The 16,215-nt window shown below is 44.5% G+C and overlaps 1 protein-coding gene across 1 annotated transcript in view; it reads left to right on the top strand.

Moving 5' to 3' along the window:
- Positions 1–16,215, top strand: part of LOC135209572 (oxysterol-binding protein-related protein 3-like) — an 88,703-nt gene that overhangs the window by 65,811 nt on the left and 6,677 nt on the right. The gene's annotated exons all lie outside the window — the stretch shown is intronic.

Below are 16,215 nucleotides of genomic sequence, written 5' to 3'. Positions count from 1 at the left end.
TTGAGTTTTGTTTTATGAAACTTGCCTGTCAGATATGTATGTAGCTGTATTTCCGAATTCAGCTATTAGTATATATCTGCCAGGTAAGTATGAAAAAACTTTATTGCAATATAATATCATATTTTTGCCTTGCGTTATTTTACTACTGGTTGGCTCAAGTCATATACGCTTGCTGTAGTTTTACCTCTTCGGATGGCAACGAGAGGTCTATTGTCTAATTAATTTAAGGACATTTAATCGTTACTCCCTGCAGCCTTCCAGGAGTTTCCGATTTATCTTTACCGGTTGTATGGTAGTGTTTATGACGACACAAACGCATCTATATATTTAGCGTTTTCTGTTTCGCTTTAAATTATATACCAGCTTGAGAGTCTCTTTATGCTAAAAATTACGGACCTATTTCTTCGTAGAATAGGGTAGCTGGCAACCCAGGCATAAAAAAGTTAAGAGACGACGATCGTAAGCTGCTGCTGTCACTGTCCTCTCCGCCAGTCCAAACGAGGCAGTACCAGCCTCGTTCGCTGTCATGCGCTGTAGGTTACGTCTCTCTCTCCTGCGGGGATTGACTGACTAACCGTATCTCTGTGCTGGCAGTTACGTCTCTCTCTCTCCTGCGGGATTGACTGACTAACTGTATCTCTGCCCTACAATCACGGACTTTAGCCTAAGATTGATTTATTTTCTTACATGAATGAATATAAACATTGCATTCGTTTTGCCTTACTATGTTCTCAGAGATATCGCTTACTCCTTTCGGTGCTCGTTACCGCACGGTATAGGACTACGAGTCTACCGCAACATTTTCACTATTATATGCCTCTCCTGCTTAGGGCAAAGCAGCCTTTTTTAGGGAAGTAAACATACTGTGTGAGGGAATGGATGAGCTTGCTGGGGCGACCATTTTCCTTCCTAAAGAAGTTTGTTTCCCTGAATAGACTGCAATTTCAGACCTCTACAGTTTTTTTCCTACCGGGAAACTGAAATTTTATTAAAGATCTAGGAATGGATTCTGAACATACTCTCGGTGCGTTAAGTATCACTTGAGTGATAGAAAGAAGGTGCCGGACATCTGGAGAGGGTTTCAGATGTCCTGGATCATAATCTGAAAGAAGTGGAAGCAATTCTTTGTCGTCCGTCCAGTCCTGCGAAAACGAGTTTTTGGAAAAAAAAAAGCCAGTGGTCCATATCAACTCTGACTTCCACAGCCTCTCTCATATCTTAGGAAGTATCTTCTCTCGGTCCCTGTTCGGGTTTACGAGAAAGAGCTATTATAACAAACAGACGGTAGAATGTAACGATTCCTCTAGAGGGTTCGTTACAGGATTGCAAAAGTCCGTACGAATCGTCTCGATCGACGGCAGCAACTACTGACTTCCGAGTGGAATCTTTCTTTAGAAGTATGTGAGAGTTATGGAGACTTTAGGGACGTCCTTTCATACATCTCTTCGCTATGATATTGAACAGGGATGGATGTTTAGTCTTTTTCCCCTTTTTCCCCAAACGCTAGGGAAATGTAATAAGATGATTTATACCATCACAGGGAGCGACAATGACGCTAATCGCCCCCATGTTGCCTTCAAGATCCTAGATTCACAGAGGTCACGTCCTTCCAAGGACCTTTTCCGAGAGAGTCGGTCTACTTTAACACGAAAGTACCTATAACCTCTCCGCTCGAGTCTACTACGTTCAGACTATCGAGATGTTGACAGCATAAGATTGCCGTCTTCCCTTTCCATTTGAAGAATGGGATAAGCTGGCAGTCACAACTATTAAAGAAATACGCAAATATGTTGTTGACGGCCTTTGGGCTCAGAGATTTGCTTCTGTCAAACAACAAAGCCCTTCACGATCTTTGAGTTCTGTGGGAATCTCGAAACTCGCTCACCATCTACTTTTTGTCTCACCTGTTTTCTCGGAGTCAGACACTCGTGCGAGATCAGGAGACACATAGTAGCCCTGAGTTTCTTGTTGACGAAGTCGGTTGCGTTTACACACCCCGATGATCGTTTAACATGAGACCAGTTGGACTGTCAGGCATTCGTCCTTCGGGTACTGAATCGCCTTTTTGCTCCTCGCTCCTTTCTCCTGGCACCAGAAGCTCGAGTCAGGAGTGGCTCAGGAGTTGATTCACTAAACGACGTTGGGTTGCGTTCATACCACAAGGTTTGCTTAGCTTGAATCGCCCAGGCAGTCCAGACACTCATCCTTCAGCGAAGAATAGTGCCTTATGGTCTTCAGGGTACAGCCTTGCTGTCCTTGATGCGTCTGACTGGTCAACTGGTCGGTCACCTGACTTTAGTACAGACTGACTGACTGTGCATGTCCAGATCGAAGCTTTCAATATGGAACTTAGACATAGTCTGAAGTCTTGATGTCAAAGCATTCGAAACATCTCCTACCTGTTAACTTCTTGCACGTGATCAGGAAGGCCCTTTTCTAACCACCCTAGATACGACAAAGAGGGTTAGTGAGGTTTTCAGCCATCGTCAGAAGTTTTTGGCATTAGAGAACACAAGGGGTGCGTTCCTCTAAGCCTTCCGTTGTGGCCTAAGAATGGAAACCCGTCTTGTTCTTGGGCCAGGAGCTTGGAATCAAGGATGGCACAAGTTATTGGGCAGGAGCCAGAGAGAGTCCTGTGCCCTGTCAGGTCTCTCAAGTTTTATCTACATAAAACTCAAGAAAGTCGAAGTCGTACGGACAATCTGCAGTGTTCCGAAAAGACCAGACTTGCCCATATCGAAGAACACCCTGGCTTTATTGTTAAGGAGTTCTTTCAAAAAGCTCCTTCATTGTGTTGGCACAAAGATTTGAAATCTTTTGATTTGAATGCTCACGAGGTGAGGGCGCGGCCTCAGGAAGCATTTCAACAGAGCATGGCACTCAGCAACATCCTGAGTACCATGTTTTAGCGAAGCAACTCTGTGTTCAATTCACAACTCCCTGCGAGATGTGAAAGATGACATAGAGAAAATCTGCTGCTCGCTAGGGCCAACCATACGTGTTCTGCAGACACAATCTTGGGGCAAGTAAGTACCACTCATCCTATCCTGTAGAAAATGGTTTAGGAAGAGCTCTTAATTTAGTAGTTGAGTCGCCGACAACGGTGACTTCTTAACTCTTAAGCCTTAGTTAACACACCTTAACTTTGGCTAGGTTGGTCAGGTGGTGATATATCTATATATATATTTATTTTACTTCTTAGCCCTCATGGTATGGTCAATATGGTCTTAGTCACGTCGTGGTCTCGCCCCTGTTGACAGATCATCTGGAGTGCACCAGCTATATAGGTCTCTACCTCGCTGGCAACTCTAGTAGCACAAGCAGACTTACGTGGCAATAACCACGAAGCCAGCAATGCTAACAGGTGGAACCAAGATGTAAATCATCTGCATGCATTTGTTTCCCAAAATCCTTCTATTCTGTCCCTTCCCACCTCCAACGGTGGGATTCAGCTAATATATATATCTGACAGGTAGTTTCATGAACAAAAAAAAATGATATTGTTATGATACAATAAAGTTTGTTCATACTTACCTGGCAGATATATATAATTAAGTATCCACCCACCTCCCCTCAGGGGGACAGTGGGAAATAAAATTATGAATAGAAAATAAAAAGGGACTGGTTTCCTGATACCCGCCTCCCAGCGGCGGAATGGGTACTAACCACCTGGCCCGACCACTGTGTGTGCCGGAAGTTTTTGAATTTCTGTCGGACTTCAGAAAATACAGCTATATATATATCTGCCAGGTAAGTATGAACAAACTTTATTGTATCATAACAATATTCATTTTTATGTAATACAGTATATTGTGAAGCCTGTTGTTAAGGTTTGTGTTTGACAGAGCAATAGTATTTATAGGTACTTTAACCAAATAACAATCTTTGTACTGACATTTGTGAAAGTATCCTACCCTTTTAGATGTACGTTAAGGTGGAACGTCCTTTTAATGTACAGACCTTTCCTTTGTGAGACTTACCACACAATTTAAAAAAGAAAAAGATCACAGTCTCCCAGTCCAATCTTCCGTTTACGCACAGAGAGGATTGGTTAATGATATTGGTGGCAGGGAGGACCACACAGAATCAAACACATACTGATATCCCTCTGAGAAGTCAGCAACCCCCAGAAACAACCTGAGAAGTAACATCCAGACTCCCATCGTCTTCGCTCCCCTATGCCCAATTCACTATCAGCGTTTCACCCTAGGGCATCTGGTTGTCTTCCACTAAACTATCTACTACCGAGACAATTAGATGTGCACCTGGTACTTCTCCTGGTCATGTTTTTCTGCCTTTTCCGTATTACTTTCCATAACTTAAATGCTACTAGACATGAGTACGTAGACAATACTTCATTTTTAGTGTTTTTCCTTTCCATCTTTCTTCATTTAAGGTAGTGTTCTTTTTGTGTGGGCTCGTTTTCTGATTTTATAAAGATTAGGTGTAAAGGTTATTCATTGAAATTTGTTATTCATCAGTTGGGCATGTGGACTGCATTTGTGATATCCGGTATTTACATTTTTTCCATGTGAATTACAGTTTCTTTGGCATCTGCTGCTTTAAAAGTTTTTCATGCTTGCTTGGTGAAGATGAAAAAAACTGGATTTTTTATTAGTAACCTTAGTATCCCAGTTCTGTTTGGTAGTGGCTTGTCAAGAGTTTTATATTAAATGAGTTCAGTATAAGATTCGTAGTGAGTTTCACATTTCAGAAAGGTTTATACATGAGGAGGAGCACCAAAACCTCCTTAGACATACTTTTGAGGTTTCTGTATCATAGTATCATGAAGAGGCTTCTTATATTTCAGAGCTAATTATTTTCTTTTATTTTGAATTTAGCTGCAGAAATTGAAGAAGATGGAAAGTGTTTCACGGGACGTCGTACCCGCCTCCCAGCTCCAAGACCTATTACCGAGGACTTTTCCGTATGGAACTTCTTGTATAAAAATATTGGCAAAGATCTATCGAAAGTCTGCATGCCTGTAACTCTCAATGAACCCCTTAATATGCTTCAAGTAAGTCTTCATAAATATATTTAATTTTTTGTGTAAGGTAACAATTTGTAACTCAGGTGATTACAGCTGTTCTTTTACATAAGTATCCAAAAATATCCCACTATGTCTTATGAAAATTTATTTAAACATTTGGAATGGAAAAATTATGATTTCGTTCTATGTCGTGAGACATAACTCAGATGAGATAGCAGCACATTAATGCACATAAATACTTCTCCAGAAAAGAAAGTTGCTGCAGAAGTAGAAGTGATTTACAGCTTGTGTTGGGAGGTGAGACCAGATATAACTTAGTGTGGTCTCTGTTTGGACATAGGTAAGCCCCTCAAATGATGAATGGCTTACCAGCCTGTCATATTTTATTGGATGTGCATTCACATGCTCCTTGTGGGACAAGCATCCCTCCTAGGCTTCCTCTTCCTCCTCTTCCCATAACACTCTCATTGAGAAGGCCAGTCAGCACACATTCAAGGTAGGGGGAATCACAAGAACACACTTTACCCCTGTAGGAAATACACACTGAGTGTGGAACTACATACTGCTGTATGTAACATAAAAGTATTATAAGGCCAACCATGACTGTCACAGCAACATTGGTCCTGCCTGCTCTCCATGAGACAAAGGACCAAGCACAGGCACCAACGCACTGGAAAAAAGCACAAAACACTAATACCTTCGGGCACATAACTGCATTAAGAATCTACTGGAAAAGTATTATCCAAAAGAACACAAATATGTAATGATACAAAGAGTTAAACAGCACAAGGTAGAAATACTGAACACAAAAAACATTTCTACTCTGTACTTATTTTTAGTCAATACATTGCCAGTCTAGTTCATGTGAAGGACGGTACTCCATATGTGAAAGGCTATGATTTGGATACCCTGGAAAAATATAAACTGCTTTCAACAATTGACGTAGATTCTCAAGTGCCCTTCTGATCAACTGGGTGAGCTGGAGTAAACATAGGCTGAAGTAGATGGGATACTAGCCTCTCTGACTGTTTTAGGTTTAACTGTGAAATGTGAGAGGTATTATTCTTCAAAAGTTCCAAAGTTTTATGTACGTATGTTATAATTCTGGTGTGAAATACAAATTAGTTACAAATTTGGTATTTTTGTACAGAAAGAGACAGTTGGGTATAAAGCAGCTTTTTATGAGTGAGAAAAAAAATAATTTATCAGATCCTCAGTCATTTCAGCTTGCTCATTCTGTGATGTACTTTTAAACAAAACAGTTGTTGGAGGCCATATTTTTTGGGATCAAGTCAGACAAAATGACAATGCTTGGCAAAAAAAAAAATAAATAAATAAAATAAAATAAAAAAAAATAAATCCTCCTCCTACCAGAGCTGTTAGCCATATTTTCAAAAATTGAGATTGTCTTGCACTAAGAGTGCGAAGATCAAAGTAAAAAAAATTCAGACATCAAAAATGGGCTTTTGGCATAGGTTGCATATAAAGATCTGTTTCTCTTGATGCAAACTCAGTTTTTTTTTTTTTTTTTTATAGCCTACACACAAGTTGTTTACTGCCATGGAACCTAGCAAAAGTTTTCTCTTATGGGAAAATTTTTCTCATCCTCTTCACAAACTCGATAGTAGAGAAACATTTAACTACGCTCCCCTTGAGATTAATATTGTCCCAGTGTTCCAGGCTAATTTGGCCTTGGTGTTAATGATAGTGTCTTTTTGAGTTCAAGGTCCTACCTCTGTTGCTATAGGGAGAGATTTTAAACCTGATAATGCCTTGATTATTCAAGTTCATTAGTAAATTTTCCTCTCAATTTTCCTTTATATGTGTAGCCAAGATGGTATACTCTATTTCATATATGTATTTTCACATATTGTACATTATTTTTTCTATGCACGTAATAATATACCTTAAATAATAATGAATATATACTGTAGTGTGCATTGGGACTGTAGCTCCATTATCATTTTTGCATCATCATTCAGCATTTTTAAAAGGTTAGATTATAAAACATGGTACTGTAAAAGTTACGTAATATATTAATACTTTGTAGTCAAGATCATAAGACTAGATATGTGTGGGAAATTTAGCAAAACTGACATTGGTGAAGCATTCATCACTGTTGACTTGCAGGACCTGTTGAAATTCAATGCATACATGACTAGTTTCCATGCTGTATGTCTATATTTCATGATTATCACATTATGAACACATTTTTCAAATAATACTGAATAGGTTTCTACTTTATGCAGACTAATAGAGGAGAAATCATGGAAAGAGTACATTAATTTGCAGTTACAAACTTCATTACATGTTCAGTTCAGTATTGTAAGTCTATACTCACATAAAGTAAATATATTTAACACGACATTTATGTTGTTGAATGCAAAATAAGTGGTATGTGAACAAATTGCACATCCATTTTGTGCTATGTAGCCTGATGTGTTACCAGGTCCCTGGAGGGTTGTATCAGTGTCAGCTTTGCCACCCCCCAACTGTATTTTGATTTATTGCTGGAATTTACTTGGAGTTCAAAAGTGCTGCACAACAAGTTGTATAATAAACAATAAAGAAATATTGTAAAATTATACTGTATTTTAGTTTATTATGGCACACTGTTGTATAGATTGTCAGGAGATTCAGTCATGCATAGATGTAGGGCAACTAGGGGTTTAGGGACATGGTCTTTCAAATTAGTGTTGGAGCAGTATAATTGTGTAGGTTAGGCTAAAAACAGCAGCAATAGACCCATCAATAATTTATTAGTTTATTTTACAACATGATGAAATGGCACTAATATTGCTTCATTGTACTTTGTGAATTTTATTTTCACCAGTTTTGAAAGTTGGTGGAGAGCAGTTAACTGATTGAGATTTTTTTTATTAACTCTAGAGTAAACTTACGAGGTCACTAACTTTTGAATGAACATTATACTAAAATCATTATTGCACTAGTGTAGTTCTGCAGCTGAAAAGATAATGCTAACTTTCTGTAGTATTTGTTAGCTAGTAAAGTATTTTTGTAACACACATTTTTAATCTAAGTAACCATAATTATGTATTTTATAAAGTTTTATTGGTTGTGAGGTTGAGTAAGTCAGAAGCTGGGATGAGTCTGTAATTATGCTGCTGATAGTGACAGTTATTTTATTCTTTTGCAGCGGATGTGTGAAGAACTTGAGTATAGTGAGTTATTGGATAAAGCTGCTGGGTTGGAAAATGATGGAGATCGAATGGTGTTGGTAGCAGCTTTTGCAGTGTCTGCGTATGCGTCATCAATCTATCGAGCAGCTCATAAACCTTTTAATCCATTGTTAGGGGAAACTTTTGAATGTATAAGAGAGGACAAAGGATTCCGATTTGTTGCTGAACAGGTAGGATATTGTTTGTTGTTTATGCTGTACTGTTTTGTAACTCGTCTATAACATTTATTTAAAAATTACATCCAAATCATATGCCAGTAAAGGGGTAGTGCCATCAGTGCACCTCATGTGGTACACTGTAGGGATTACTTGAGGTACGTTGCAGCATTACATTAAAATGCAAATCTTTTTCATACTGGTTTGCAACTTTATGTACACAATATGGTAAAACCTTGCTATAACGGACTTCAATATACAGTACGTAATGTAATTCATATCATGGTAACCTGGCTGAAACAGTCTAGTGTGTTTTGCTTCTGTGCTATCTGTTTTCATTTTGTGTGACTGAATTTGTAATAAAATTGTTTAATTGTTCCGACACGGCATACAAACCTTCGGTCCTTTTACAATAGGAAGGTACTAGCGGCAGCTGGATAGGTCGTAAGCTTTCGAACAAGGGGTTCGGTAGTTACTGCTTGTCCGACGCGCGCGCGCGACTGGGAGGTAAACAAATCACTTTTGCTTTCGGCCTGCTGGCGTGTAGACGTGTATCATCGCTCTCTGCCCGCTTCATCGTCGTTGCTTTCGCATGGTTGTGTTTTTCTTTTTCTATTTATCTAGTGAAACTGAATTGTAAGTACAATCATTTCATATTTATTTCCATTGAATTCAATTGTGAATTAATTAAAGGATCTTGGTTCTCCACGCCCTCCGATTACCCAAGTGCCGGGACTGAAGGGCGTAAGTGCGGGAATTCATTTCTTTTTTTCCCAGAAAATGATCCTCGTATTGTGTATGCTCGGTGCCGAGGGCGGGGGACGCTCGCTCCGAGCTTATATTTTGGTTGGAAATGTGTAGATGAAAATCGAGTAATAATTGCTCTTTTCATTTATATTTTTTTGACCTGTATGCTCGTTGCCGCACGAAAACTTATTCTGTATGGAAGTGGAATCGCAAGTACAGTATTCTTTTTCATTTTCATATATTTATTTTGATTGTAGCAATACTCATTTTGGATCAGTTTCCGCTCTTACCCGGAAATTGATCCTTTCCCCTTTTTATTTGAATGAAGTGAAATCGCAAAGTGCAGTTCTTTCATTTTCATATTTTATTGAGATTGCATTATTTACTTGGATCAATGTTTCCGCTATTTAATCCCGGGAATTGATCCTTCCCCTTTTTATTTTGTATGAAGTGAAATCGCAAGCGCAGTATTTCTTTTTCATTTTCATATATATTTTGATTGCATCTTCATTATGGATCAAGGTTTCCGTTCATAATCGGAATGGATCCTTTTACCCTTTGCGCTCGTACCGAGGGCGCAAATGCGCTCGATCCGAGCCCTTATTCATGTGAAGTGAATCGTAATGCAAGATTCTTTTTCATTTTATTCCTTTTATTATTGATTGCATCAATATTTATTTGGTTCAAGTTCCGCTCAGTCAGGGAATTGATCCTTATGCCCTTGCATTCGGTGCCGAGGGCACGATTGCTCTCGGGCTCTTCTTATTTTATTGTTGGGTACATGGGTGCTGTGGGCGGGGGTGGGGAACGAGAATCCCCCCCCCCCCCCCCCCCCCCCCCTGCTCAGCTCCTACAGATGGCCCTTCCCCTTCGGGGGGGAGGTTATCTGGTTCTTCTCCTTCGCCCGATCCGTCGAGCGCGGGGAGGGCGCTCGGTGCCCGATGTACAATTGTATTCGGGGTCTTCCGCTCGTTCGGTGTGGGGCTACACCCCCGCGCGAGGGGACTTCCCCCCCACTAATCACTACTACTGTTATTTCCGCAGTGCTACTGCCACGAGGGTGGACCTTGGTGAGGTATGGGCGTCCTTCGATTTGCAGGGGCGTGCTAGTGTCCAGGGGCTGCGGTTCTATGTCTGGGCCTACTGCGGTCACCCATGGAGTGGTGACCACGACAACGATATCGACTCCAGGTGACGACGTCCCTCCTCACCTGGCGTACTCGCCTCACGTGGTAACAGTCTTGCCTACAGCCGCTGTGAAGTACCATTCGCCGTACCGAGAGGGGGAGGTGCCGCCGCCGCTCGTGGTTGCCGCGCTGCCGCGACCACACTTCCGCTGCCCTAGAGCTCGCCCCTGGACCTGCCGCCGGTACCAGGATGTTGCTGGCTGCTGCTCCACTTCCTGTGTTTCCGGTGCTGCCTGCCGTACCTGCCGATTCTGGGCTGACTGTCCATGCAGTTGCTGCGCTGGCTGTCCCTGCCGTTGCTGCGCTGGCTATCCCTGCCGTTGCTGCGCTGGCTGTCCCTACCGATGCTGTGCTGGCTGTGCCTGCTGTTCCTGAGATGCCCATACCTGCTGACGTCGTCCCTGTTCGTGGTGGTACTACCCCAGACTTGGTCTGTCTGTACAGGTGCGTCCGGGCCCTGTGGCTTCGGCTACAGCAGCCCCGGCTCCGCCCTGGATAGCAGTCTTACGTCTGTCCTGAGGAAGATGACGAAGAAGAGGAGGAAAGGGGTCGTCTTCATCTTTCATCGTCGTCGGCTGCCGCCTCTTCCCCTTCGACTTCTAAGGCTTCACAGCCGAGGAAGAAGAAGGTTGCCTCCTCCCTCCTAAGAAGTCTCCGGGAGTCGGGAAGCTTCTCGGGACCCGTTTCGTTTTCACCTCGGTGGGACGGGAGGGTTCCTTCCGCTGGTCCTCCTGCTCCTTCGGGAGCGGGGCCCGTCTCTTCTTCCACAAGGAAGGAGACTACGGGGACCAGAGGAATACCGGCTAACACCGGTACTTCCTCGCCTGGTGTCAGTGGTTCTGCCACTGCATCAGGGTCCGTCTCGGCCTCTCGTTCGCGGGAGGTACCGAGTGTACGGTCGCCTACCAGCGACCGTGCAGCCAGAACCAGACCTCTGAGCTCGCTCAGCGTCAGGTTCACGGCACGGAGCGGAAGACTGGTGACAGCCGCTCACGCGACTCTCACCAGACCAGCTCTCGCTCTCGCGGCGACCAGGCTGGCTATACCCGGGGACGTGACGGTCCACGACCGTCCACGGGCTGAGGCTGGGAAGAGGTCCCCCCGTTCGCCGGTGCCAGCCACGGCTGGAACCAGTGACGTGACGTGCCGTGAGGACAAGCACCGGTCTCACCGTGACAGTGGAGCCTGCAGGTCACCTGACCGTCGCTCTCACAGAGAGCGATCGGGTACAGCAACCAGCACCAGCTCTTCTGACACTCGAGATCGGGGCCACTGTGCTCAGTCCAGCCGTTCTCCAAAAAGAGAGACGGTTCGACCAGGCCTGCAGCTCGATCGCCACCGCGGTTTGACGATCGCCTGCAGCCCTCCAAGCCTGCTGGTTCTGCCAGCGAAGCGATGGAGGGAAGCGTCAGGTCTGCCTCTTCCCGTACTTTCAACCTCCTCGGTTTACACCGGGAGGAGCGAGGTATTGAGGAGTGATCGTGAGGGGTGCGCCCCTCATGATCCCACCACGACGCCCTACGTGCCAGGCACGGTTCTTGCGGACCGGCCAGGAGTATGCGCAAGTGGATGGAAAAGACCGAGAGGGCTGTCGCTGTTACCCCCTATTCTTACGGAGGAAGGTTTTCGGAATATGCTCTTGTTCGAAGGGCTTAACGGTCCTACTCTGCAAGATGCTGTGACTTCCGAGATCCAGAGGAACTTTGCCGAGGTTATGGTGCTGATTCGTCAGCACAACGACCTCGGGGAAGGATCGCCGCTCCCACCAGCAGAGCCACGTCTCGGCTCGAGTCGTTTTGGGGCCCGAGAGGGAACCCAAATCGACGGTGGATCTGCCGCGATCAAAGCTTGCCGACTGTGTTGAACCAGGTAGTCTCTCGTCTCCGGACAAGAAGGCTCTCTCAGTTCTGGCCGGTCGAACAAGCTACTTCCACCTCCTCTACTGCGACAGAGGCGTTTTTACGTGTCTTCGGACAACCGTATTTGAATACCCCTTCTGTCCTCCTGAGAGGTTTCGACCTCGACGAGGACTGGAATGAGTCGGAGGACGGTATCGGCTCTCTCCTGTCAGGTGTCGATCAGCCCCACCCAGACGACGTTCACAGTGGCGGCAGACCCTTACCTACAGTATGAGTTCGTAACCCTCCTCGGGAAACGTTTTCCTCCCTGACGATACGTTTTCCCAGCCTCTGAGAGGCCATCGCCGTAAGGCGATGGCTGCTCCTTTTCTTCTCCAACTGCTAGTTCCGCTGGGAAGGCGAGCCAGTATCCAATTCCTCCCTCATTCCCTCTCTCCTTACGGCTACGAGGGAAAGGGGAGGGATCCTACAGAGATTTCTCTGTAAGATCCCACGTTAGGGGCTGCGCTACCGGGGGGACCTTCGGGTCCTACCTGACGTAAGCCCCGGTCGTTGAGGAGGGATCCTGCCCCTTTCTCTATTTCTACGGGAATCGAGAGGACCACCAGCCGATATCGTTTGACGAATTCGGTGGGGGTTTCGCAGAGTGATTAGAATTCTACGGATTTTCTAGCGCACTCGGAGTGTTCGAGTTTTTTACGATCTCCAAACACTTAGGCGAGACCACGGTCCAAAGTGAGCGAGAAATCCACCCCGATAATTGTTACACGATATCGGGAACCTCGCTTATGCTCGAATTCCTGTAATTTCTAGCATTTGGAAGAAGACTGCTGCTGAAAGAAGAGTATCTCGCAGTAGGCGATTAACCTGGAATAGAGAAGAACGGACGGGAACTTCCAGTTTGGCTTGAACTATCGTCTTCGGTATTCTGTTCACCATTGAAGCTTTCCTTTGGGAAGACTTCTCCTTCACTCTCTTGACTAGAGAACGAAGGCGGTCGATCTCCAATCCTTATTCTCATTCCTCGAGGGGAAAAGAATTTAGGATGGAGGTTGTTGTACAGAACCTACAAATATACTACGTATATTACCCTCGCGACATGATTCTTTTAACAGTTGAATTGTCCGGGGGGTAGGCGCATACCGTAGTTAACTCTACGGTTTGTGACCGAGACGAATTGTATCTTAATTGAACTGCAACTCGGGGTTGCCTGCAACCTCCCAGCAGTTATCAGTTTCGATTTTAGATACTTGGTATTGTCATGACAACACCAAATCAGCTTTTGTATTTACCGAAATCCGTTTCGTTTAAATATAATTGCTCGAGCGTATTCTTTATGCTCGATGGTTCTAGCCGAACGCATTCCTTCGTGGAATAATGGATTACCTGGCAACTCAGGATGATGAGTCACCGAGAGCTACTGCGTATTGAACTGCCTGATAGCAGCTCTGTATGAGCTAGGTCTCGGAGATGCACGGTCGGTTACGTCTCTCTCTCCCCTGGTTTGATTGACTACCGAACCGTATCTCTGCCCAACAATCATGGACTTGGGTCCTCTGAATTACGGGGATTCTCGCAATAATGAAGGACCATCTACTGCTGTGACGCTCGATTTCTTCTTCGCCTTCGACATTGCGAGAATTTTCAACAGAGATATCTCTTGGACTCTTTCATTTTTTCTGTTTACCGCACGGTAACAGAAGTCTGTACTAGTCTCCCGCTGCATCGCACCGCGATAATGCGAATGATTTTTGCAGACATCTGAGTTTGTCTTCAAAATATCTCTTATTCGTAGGTGTGCAATTATTCATTGTTCGCCCCGAATTAACAGATGTGTCAGAAGACATCGCCTACTCTCCGACCTGACAGCTCTACTTCCAAATGTTCAGCCCATGAGAAGCAGTTCTTCAGGCAGTATTTCCCTGTGTCTTCATTACTGAAAAGCGCTCCGCTTTCATTGCAACTACGATCCTCACCGGACAGCAATGAATAGCGGTTAGCGTTCTCTGTGTTTGTTGCACAGGTTCAGAATCTTGAGAATCCTTCTCTCGGTTCAGCTGTGAAGACGTTGGTTGCATTTTCTGTACACCTTCGTCTTCAACGACACATAGTGTTGTTTCTTTCCCTTTAGCTGAGAATCAACTATAACTATGAGATATCTTGCCATCAGGGACCTCGGTCTCTAGAAGGCAATTGACTTTCGCCTGTTGGGCCATGCCTTAAGAGAATCATCACCTCGCCTTCTGGCATCGGTGACGAACAAATTATTTGTTTAGTCTCTTGGCATAACCCTTTTAAGGCGAAGGTCACGTGACTTGCTCGGGTGCTTGGACAACTTGCCTCCTACCGAACGCAGTCAGTCGGCAGCTGTCAGAGCGCCCAAGTCTGTTACGAACTTCGCTGTGGACTTAGTTCGGTTGTTCCATAACAGTCTTTTCTTCGTCCTAACGGCTTGTCACAGTACCCATACCATCGACACCCAACATTGAGTGTCGGTGTCTTATCCACTACTGAGAAGAAGAACTTCACTGCTTGGGGATAGGAGAATGTGAGACACTTCGCTGCAGACGGATAGACCAGTATGGGTACAGGACATCACCGAAGTCGAGAAGAGGGATAGGTCATACGACCATTCCCTTCTTTTCCTCTGAGGTAATTGCATGACTTTCCCTGCGAAGTCAAGCAATCCAGGGATGGGGATTCGTGACGGCTCGATTTCGTACCAACTTCGTAGCGAAGACTCAGAACCCTTCGGTTCCTGACGATCGGTTAGAGTCCTTCACAATCCCCTCCCTAATGGACTTCACCGCCTTCGATGCGAAGGAGATGCTGCTTTGTCCTGTGAAAGCGCGACCGCGCTTTCTGAAGAAACTCGACATCCCAGGCTGAGTGTTGAAGACTCTTCATCAGCACCAAGATGACCTAGAAGTACACTCCCTCGAGTTACACAAGAACTTCTCCGTGGCGCAGGTACTGAAGGCAGGGGTCTGGTACAACCAGACCACTGGCACCTCCTTCTACCTTTTGGATATTGCCCACAGGTCCTTGGATCGTTTTCCTTGGGACCCGTGGTGGCTGCTCAACATGTTGTGTAGCTAACCCAGACCCTAGCAGGCTGAACAGCATCGAGTCCTGGTGTGACTGTAAGAATAGATAAGTGAATGAGAGAGTGACTGGCTTCTCTTCCTATCTTTTTCTCCCCCTCTACCTGTGGGTAGAGGGATACGGTCATCACCTTGCTGGATAAGGACGAGATGCAGGTGAGCTACTCGACAGAGCCCCATCCTATCCCTTTCACTAGGATGGGAGCAAATATCCACCACTTCCTCCTACAAGGGGGGGGAAGTGGATGCCAACAAGAGACAAACCATAACTTTATGTTGCCTCTTGCAAATAGGAACTTGTTCTTGTTTGCTGGTACGAAGAGATACGCTTGCCTCTCTCTTAGTACTTGGTCCAGAGGTCTGACCATTGATCCTGCGGTGCACACCCCGATCAATCGGACAGAGGCTTGGATCCCTCCCTCGCTCTTACGACCAGGGAGGCATTCAAAGGTTGGGCGAACACCAGTCTGTTCACAAAAGACTCAGATTCCTCCCACCAAGAAGTGAGTCTTCCTATTGTAAAAGGACCGAAGGTTTGTATGCCGTGTCGGAACAAATGACAATTTGTCCAAAATTGCATTTTTCCTAACTATACAAACCTGAGGTCCTTTTACACATATTCCCACCTCATGCCACCCCTCACTCTGCAGTTTTTGCTTGGGCCAAAAGCAAAAGTGATTTGTTTACCTCCCAGTCGCGCGCGCGCGCCTGTCGGACAAGCAGTTAACTACCGAACCCCTTGTTCGAAAGCTTACGACCTATCCAGCTGCCGCTAGTACCTTCCCTATTGTAAAAAGGACCTTCAGGTTTTTGTATAGTTTAGGAAAAATGCAATTTTGGACAAATTGTCATATTTTTTTTATTTAAAACTAAACACCATGGCATTTCATAAGTACCATATTGTTTATTAGGCTGAGGACAACCATTTTCTCATTTTATTTGGTTATATACCAGAATGTTAATGCATTGAGAA

Source organism: Macrobrachium nipponense, chromosome 38, assembly GCF_015104395.2.
Source record: "Macrobrachium nipponense isolate FS-2020 chromosome 38, ASM1510439v2, whole genome shotgun sequence".
NCBI lineage: Eukaryota > Metazoa > Arthropoda > Malacostraca > Decapoda > Palaemonidae > Macrobrachium > Macrobrachium nipponense.
The sequence above is the reverse complement of the archived record's forward strand: the minus strand, read 5'-3'. Positions and strand labels throughout refer to the sequence as shown.